This window comes from Dermochelys coriacea, chromosome 23 (assembly GCF_009764565.3).
Source record: "Dermochelys coriacea isolate rDerCor1 chromosome 23, rDerCor1.pri.v4, whole genome shotgun sequence".
Taxonomy (NCBI): domain Eukaryota; kingdom Metazoa; phylum Chordata; order Testudines; family Dermochelyidae; genus Dermochelys; species Dermochelys coriacea.
This window is the reverse complement of record NC_050090.1, coordinates 10,755,810-10,763,938: the sequence shown is the minus strand read 5'-3', so window position 1 is coordinate 10,763,938 and position 8,129 is coordinate 10,755,810.

Below are 8,129 nucleotides of genomic sequence, written 5' to 3'. Positions count from 1 at the left end.
CCTGCTGGTGTGTTGGCCAGCAGCATCCCCTGCTCCTCCTGCCCAGGCAGCCAGCAAAGAAACGTGGCTGCGGACAAAAAGTCAAGTCCCAGCTCAGTCAGCCCCCTCTGGGCTGGACACAGGATCGCTGGACGTGGCTCCCTGGCCCAGGTCAGATGGGAGCTCAGCCAGTCTGACCTGGACAGCCCAGAGACTCCCCACAGCTAATGAGCTAATGGTCCCGTCTGGCCATGTCCTTTCGAAAGCCCCCTGCCTGGCTGGGGCTCACTGTTAATGGTGCTGCTGATATTTAAGGAAGAGGTACAGGTTGCATCCATGGGGGGTGGGGGAGGCTCCAGAGACAGCCCTGTGGCCGCAAAGGGCTGGGAGCTGGTGCCATGGGAAGGTAAATCCCTTGGGGTCAGAGCCGTGGCATTCTCTGCTTCCCAGGGCCAGTGCCCCATGGGTGGGATGGGCCGTGGATATGACCCTCTATCGACATTTCACACTGGCCCCAGGTCACAGGAGAGAGGAATTGGGGCAGGGAGGAATTGGCCAGGAGACCTGCGCACCCGGCTCAGATCCCACACAGCCCTGTCCACCTTTCCGTGCCATTGCTGCTGGCACCACACTGAACAGGGCATGGCCCAAGGGGTGGTGGCTGGATGCCCTAGAGGGAGGGGAAGGGGTAAATGCCCTGGGTAGATTGGGGACAGACAGATCTCCTGGCTGCTGGGACTCAGCACGGGGAACAGAAAGGTGTCGTGTGGTCAGTGCTGGGCTAGAATCTCCCCTGCTGTGAGACCCCCTAAATAGCTGATGGGGTCTCTGCTCCCCACCCATGCCCCTGCTCCCGAGGTGACAGCACCCCTGCAGTGACGGGTGGGCTCTGGGTTTGTAACATGTCCCATCACCCTCCCTAGCCCCATGCAGTGAATGGGATTCACACGCAGGCACCTGGGAGCCAGGGCCTGGGAGCCTCTCTCTCCAACACAGAGGAGCCTGGGGCCTGATTCCCATCCCACCAGGGGCACCCCCGCCTGCTTCATGAGACTGTGCCTCATGCACTGTGCAGAGCCCTGACCATCCAGGTCCCCTCTGGGCCAGTGACTCCCATGGGGGCTGCCTGGAGGGTTCCCATGCCCGCAAGGGATCAGCACTGAGCGTCTCTGCATGGGGCTCTTCTGACAGCCCGGCACCGCCTACGTTCATCCCCAGCCCCGATAACTGAGCTCAGCCCTTCACTTCCCCAGCAGAGCCTGCAGCAGGGAACGCGCTACGGACAGACAGAGGGTCAGGCCCAGACATGATACGGATGTTTGAGACACAGGCCCAAAGCAGAACCCTCGATCCCAACCCCTCCTGAAAACACAGATCTGGGGTTGGATCCAAGCTGTGTAACTTGGGCCTGACTCTATAACGAGTCTGACCCCGAGACCCAGACTCAGAACACCCAAATTCTGGGAGAATCCAGAACTGTGTGTGGAGCTGGCCAGACAGCTGAGCTGGTCATGGTGTCTAAGCTCCTTCCTGGGGTGAGAATCTCAGGTGCTGGTGGACTCTTCAGTGCAGCAGAGACAGGCAGAGCCAAACCCGAGGGCTGGATGGTGAGTATGGGCAAAGTCCAGTGAGAAAGGAGGCAACAGTTTCTCCCCGGGAAGAGAATTAACTCTGGAGGCCTTTAGTTAAACACAAGTGACTGGGCTCAGTGCAGGGGAGCTGGGGGAAGTTCTCTGCTCTGGGCTATCAGGGGGTCAAACTGCATGGGATAATGGTCCCTCCTCACCTTAAACTCTGTGAAGCTGTGACTGTGCCGACTGCTAGCCCTGGTCCATCCCCAGCCCCAAGCACTGGCCCTGTGCTGGTTTGGGACAGTTCCACTCCCTCGAACATCACAACGGAGCAACCCTCTCTGCCACTAAAGGGGATCTGCTGATTCCCTGGGCCAGGGCCTGCTCTCAGTTCTGTTTCCTCCCAACCTGCTATGAATTAGCACAGGGTTTCCAGATACTCACCAGGCATCAAGAGGCACAGAGACAGGGTCATCAGAGCTGTGGGGGGACCCGCGAGGGACAGAAACGGCCCAGCAGTTTCAGCTCCAGATAGTGTGAGGTGGGGACAATCTGTAGTCGTCGCTCCCTGCTCCAACCTGCCCCCTCTGCCCCTCAGGGTGGAAGGACCCTCCCCCGTTCAGCGTCTCCACCAACCCTTGAGGGCTGGGTTGTGAACCCAGACACAGTCGCTGCTCTGAGTCCCCGTCAGGGCCATATGGCTGAGGCAGCAGGGATACTGTGGCCCCTCTCTGCTCTGCCCCTGTCCTATCCTCATTTCTGATGGTCACCGATCCCCATTTCCTGTCCCATACACACACAGCCCCCTCTCCTCTCTGGCCACAGCATCTTTATATACCACTGGAAGCCTGAGAATCAAACACATATCAAATACATCAGCAAAAACCCTCCCCTGATTTAGTAACAGAGGGGAGCAAAGGCCTGGCCTGGGGGGATGGCTTAACAATAATCATACCTCACTCATCCATAGATCTCAAAGTGCTTTACACAGGAGGAAAATAGGTGGGGAAACTGAGGCACGGGAAGGCATGGACATAAATGGCCTGAGGTCACCCAAGAACTAGGAACAGAAGCCAGGACTCCTGATTTCCAGGCCAGTGCTCTGTCCATTAGACCATGCTGCTTCTCTTTACCCCAGGGACCAGTGTGACAAAGGTATTTAGGCACCTAGCAATGCAGCCAGGCGCCTAGTGGGATTCCCTAGAGCTCCTAGGCAGGCTGGGCACCTGACTCCTGTTGGCAGCCAATGAGAGTTAGGCACATCGCTCCCTTGGGCAATCTGTCAGTTGCACGAGGTGCCTGTCTGCATTGCTGGGCTCCTAAATCTGGCCCTAGGTGCTGAAGGACCTGGAGCAGTTGAGAAAGGGCAGCTCCTTCTCTGTGCAGAGCGGGGCCAGACAGCCCTTAAGCCGCCTGCCCTCGTGTGTGAGCCGTGCCCTGCATGGGCACTGGGAGGTCACTGCCGGGATTGTAGCTGTGGCCACGTGTAACCTGAGGAGCCCCTAGCTGTCTCCTCAGGGCCAAACGCTGCTGACTCCAGGGAGCTGGCGCCATCCAGTCCCCAGGCATTAGGAGAGCTGGGCTCCGTCCTGCTCTGCTGCTCCCTCGCGGGGGTGCTTGGGGCAGCCAGTCCCCACCTGTACAGCCCCCCTTGGCAATGGGCTCTGAGCTCTAGGGCTGACAATGCTACGCCAGAGCTTAGCTGACAGCCCAGGGCTCCCGTGATTTGGGACTGTTGACCCAAAGAAGCTCCCACCTCCCACAAACACTCCCCCCATTATGTCCCTCCCCTCTCTAATGCTGGGAACAGGCTGAGCTTTTGGGGGCCTGGGCCCAGGTGACACCAGGCAAGTCCCAGTGAGAAACAGGCCCCGATTTCTGGCCAGGCGGATGATTAAACCCTGGGACAAATAACCCAGGGCAGGGGGGATTCTCCATCCCCTGACAGTGTCAGAGCCAGGCTGGAGGCCTTCATGGGAGAGGCTTTAGTTCCACACGAGCTATTGGCTCAATGCAGGGGGCTGGGGGGAGTCTCTGGTCTGTCCAGGTCAGACTGGCTGAGCTTACGTCCCTTCTGGCCCTCGAAGCCAATGCACAGGGGCTGTTTGTGTCCCAGTGTGGGGGAAGCCTGGCTGGGATGTGCCCACAAACACAGGGCAAGTGTCAGAGACACAGGCTGGGAAATAGGCTGCAGAGGTTTCATTGATCTCAGAGAGTGTCCCACCTCCTGCTGCGCCTGGACCCTGGGCTGAATCCTGCCTCCCTCCCCCTGGCCCGAACCCCCAGGGCAGAATTAGACCCGTCTCCCCACCCTTGCATGGGACATTGATGGAGCCAGATGCTGGAGGACTAGAGAGCGACCGGCTGCTGCTCAGAAGAGGGAAGGGAGAGGAGCGTCGGTGCCATGAGCAGAGACTCCTGCTCAGCGACTCTGCACACGCAATGCAGCTGCATTTGCAGGATGAGTCGACAGCCTGAGCATCTGCAGAGGCTCGTGAGCAGACACCTCTTCCCCTGCCCAGCAGTGAGCTCTCCCCAGCCTGACCCCAAGCTAGCACCCCAGTGGGGTGGGGTCAGGGGGGTCACACGCTGTGATGTGGGATTGAAGAACCTCTCACACTGTGATATTTCTGGCACAGACGGTGTCTCTGTGGCTCCTTCTTTCCGTCTCTGACGTTCTCCAGGGGAGCCTGGCTCTGATGCCCAGGAGCCGGGGGTCTGAGCAGTGACAGGAAAGTGAGTGAGTCCCACTGAGCTCAGACCAAAAGCCCCTGAGCGTCTCCTGTTGTGATAGGTTTCAGAGTAGCAGCCATGTTAGTCTGTATTCGCAAAAAGAAAAGGAGTACTTGTGGCACCTTAGAGACTAACAAATTTATTTGAGCATAAGCTTTCGTGAGCTACAGCTCACTTCATCGGATGCTCCTGAAAAGGATAAAACCATGAGGTGTGTTGCGGACTTTAGGGAAGTGAACCCATCCCCCTGCCTGGCCTATGCCCAACAACCTGAATAAAAGTTACCTACTGCTTGTAACTGCTGTTCTTCAAGATGTGTTGCGTGTGTCCATTCCACTCCAGGTGTGTATGCGCCCCACACACAGTTGCCGGAAATTTTTCCCTCAGTGGCACCCAGCAGGGCAGCTTGAACGCCCTCTGCTGTCGCACGCTCATAGTGCTGGTATAAAGCACCCACTTTGTGTCCAACTGAACAAGTCTAATTTATTTCAGTCCATTGATTTTGGGATTGCACAGGGAAGACCCTGTTTCTCTCTCTCATCGGCAATGGATACCACCAGGGATTCGGGGCGGGGGTGGCGGGGGGACGGGTGTAAAGGAACTCATAACCCTGGGCAGGAACAAAGTATTTGAAGTCGGAGGAAGGGACACAGGGAGCTCCCTCAAAATCTTAACTGGGTCCATAATGGTGTCATTGAGAGGCAGAGCTACTTTTGAAGGGCCTGCAGTGGCTCAAATATCAACTAGGCTGTGAGAGGACTCCTTCACTACCTCCTTCTGTATGCCCAGATTTAAGGCTACTCTCTTCTTATGACCTTCTCATAAACAAAACAGGGAAATACAACCTAGATGGAGCTATTATAAGGTGGGTGCATAACTGTTTGGAAAACCATCCCCAGAGAGTAGTTATCAGTGGTTCACAGTAATGCTGGAAGGGCATAATGAGTGGGGTACTGCAGGGATCAATTCTGGGTCCAGTTCTGTCCAATATCTTCATCAATGATTTAGATAATGGCATAGAGAGTACATTTATAAAGGTTACAGAGTAGCAAAAAGTATTCGCAAAAAGAAAAGGAGTACTTGTGGCACCTTAGAGACTAACAAATTTATCTGAGCATAAGCTTGAGCTGTAGCTCACGAAAGCTTATGCTCAAATAAATTTGTTAGTCTCTAAGGTGCCACAAGTACTCCTTTTCTTTTTACATTTATAAAGTTTGCTGACAATACCAAGCTGGGAGGAGTTGCAAGTACTTTGGAAGATAGGATTAAAATTCAAAATTATCTAGACAAACTGGAGAAATGATCTGAAGTAAATAGGATGAAATTCAATAAGGACAAATGTAAAGTATTCCACGTAGGAAGGAACAATCAGTTGCAAGCATACAAAATGGGAAATGACTGCCTAGGAAGGAATATTGCGGAAAGGGATCTGGGAGTCATAGTGGATCACAAGCTAAATATGAGTCAACGGTATAATACTTGCAAAAACAGCAAACATCATTCTGGGATGTATTAGCAGGAGTGATGTAAACAAGACATAAGAAGTAATTCTTCCACTCTACTCCACGCTGATTAGGCCTCAACTGGAGTATTGTGTCCAGTTCTGGGTGCCACATTTCAGGAAAGATGTGGCCACATTGCAGAAAGTCCACAGAAAAGCAACAAAAATGATTAAAGGTCTAGAAAACATGACCTATGAGATAAGATTGAAAAAATTGGGTTTGTTTAGTCTAGAGAAGAGAAGACTGAGCGGGGACATGATAACATTTTTCAAGTACATAAAAGTTTGTTACAAGGAGGAGGAAAAAAGTTGTTCTTAACCTCTGAGGATAGGACAAGAAGCAATGGGCTTAAATTGCAGCAAGGACCATTTAGGTTGGACATTAGGAAAAATTTCCTGTCAGGGTGGTTAAGCACTGGAATAACTTGCCTACGGAGTTTGTGGAATCTCCATCACTGGAGCTTTTTAAAAGCAGGCTAGAGAAACACCTGGCAGGGATGGTGTAATACTTTGTCCTGCCATGCATGCAGGAGAATGCCCTAGATGACCTCTTGAGGTCCCTTCCAGTCCTATGATTCTGTGATTCTTTAACTCCTGGTGCATGTTATAGTCATCCAGGGGAAGCGACATCCCCCCTCTCCCGAGGCTGCCTCATCAGGGGAGGAGGAAGAGGAGGCCAGCACAGGCTGTGGGTGCTCTTCCTCCCTTTCTGCATTATCAGGATCCCCTTGAGCCAGCTCTGGTAGTTCGGTACTGGACCAGGTGCCGCCTGATAGGATGGTGCCACCCTTCTTTCCTAGACCACCAAATAGGAGTGCCTGGAAACTGGGGGAAAACCCACGAGTTCCAAAAGGGCCACTGGACCAGGGTAGGCCCCAGTGACCTCATGGTCACTCAATGTTACTCCTGTGCCTGGGTCCATGGAAGGATGGAAATGCCAGGAGCAGCAGCAAAAGCAGCTCGTCGAATGGGAGGAATAGGACCCGATCTCTGATTTGGAAGAGGACGCATCTCTGTCCAGTGACTACTGGGGTGCCATTCCCACCAGTGCTGGAGACCAATGCAGTGGTGGAAAGGTTCGCACAATGGCAAGCATAGCTGGTTCCCCTTTTGACAGTACCGAAGGGCACGGTACTGAACGCTGAAGTGACCAGCAGGTTCACTCCTGTCCACCGGCACTGATAATGGCGACTCCTGAACTGCCGGCAATACTGGTACCGACAGCCAGAGAAGGTCCCTGGCAGCAGCGGAAGCCTCCAGTGTGGTTGGTACTGAGCTAGTAGAGGTACTGCACGAGGCTGCAGATATAGAAGGCTCTTCTGGTGCCAGAGTTGATGGTGGTTGTCTAGATACCAAAGTCAAAGGCTCCTGACTTCTGCAGTACCGAGACAGAGTAGTGCTTTGGCTCAGAACGCACTCTGCTCTGAACTCCATGCCTGGCTGTCTTCAGTGCCAGGAATCACCCCCTTTCGGCCGGCTGTTTCTTATGCCTGTTTCTAGGCACTGGGGATGGTGATTGGTGCCGGGACTCTGGTACAGTAGCAGAACTCCTTATAGACACCGAGGCACTTGATGCCATTTCTAACCTGCCTGGCTCAGATGCAGGTCTCAGTGCCGCCTCCATGAGCAGGAACTTGAGCCTGGCCTCCCAGTCCTTTGTGTGAGGCTTAAAGTCCTTGCAGATCTGTCACTGGTCGGTCCCCAACATAAGCTTCTCCCAGGCAACTCAAGCAGCTGGAGTGCAGGTAGCTCAGGGGCACAGCCTTGGTGCAGGAGGTGCAGGGCTTAAAGCTAAATCACGATAACTAATTTACTAAACATCACTAAAATTAACTCACACTCGCTAAAACGAACTATGACTCATTATGTACAACAAGAAAGTCCACTGAGAGAACTGGCAGATGACAGGAGAGCAGTTTCAGCAGCTGTCTCAGGGGGTCAGAAGGAGCTATGGGGCGTGGGTTCGACTGGGCGCTTTATACCAACGCTAACAGCGCGCTGCAGCAGAGGGTGCTCGAGCTGCCCTGACAGGTGCCACTGAGGGAAAATTTTCCAGTGATGGTGTGTGGGGTTCGCACATCCCTAGAGTGGAATGCGTATGGGCAATCACTGGAAGAAGAATTCCCCTTTCCTGGCAGCCCTAGCCAGGCTAATGCAAAAATATCGTTTTTTCACTGAGTGAGTCTTCAGGCCTTCCCCCCTCAGACTGGCCCTGGGCTACAGCCCTCCGTGGACTGGCTGGGCTGACACCCAGCAGGTCTGGACTTGGTATCTGCATTTCCACCCACTCGAGCGGTCACCAACCATGATGGCAGTGACTCAAACAGCTTCTTATAAAGTCTTGT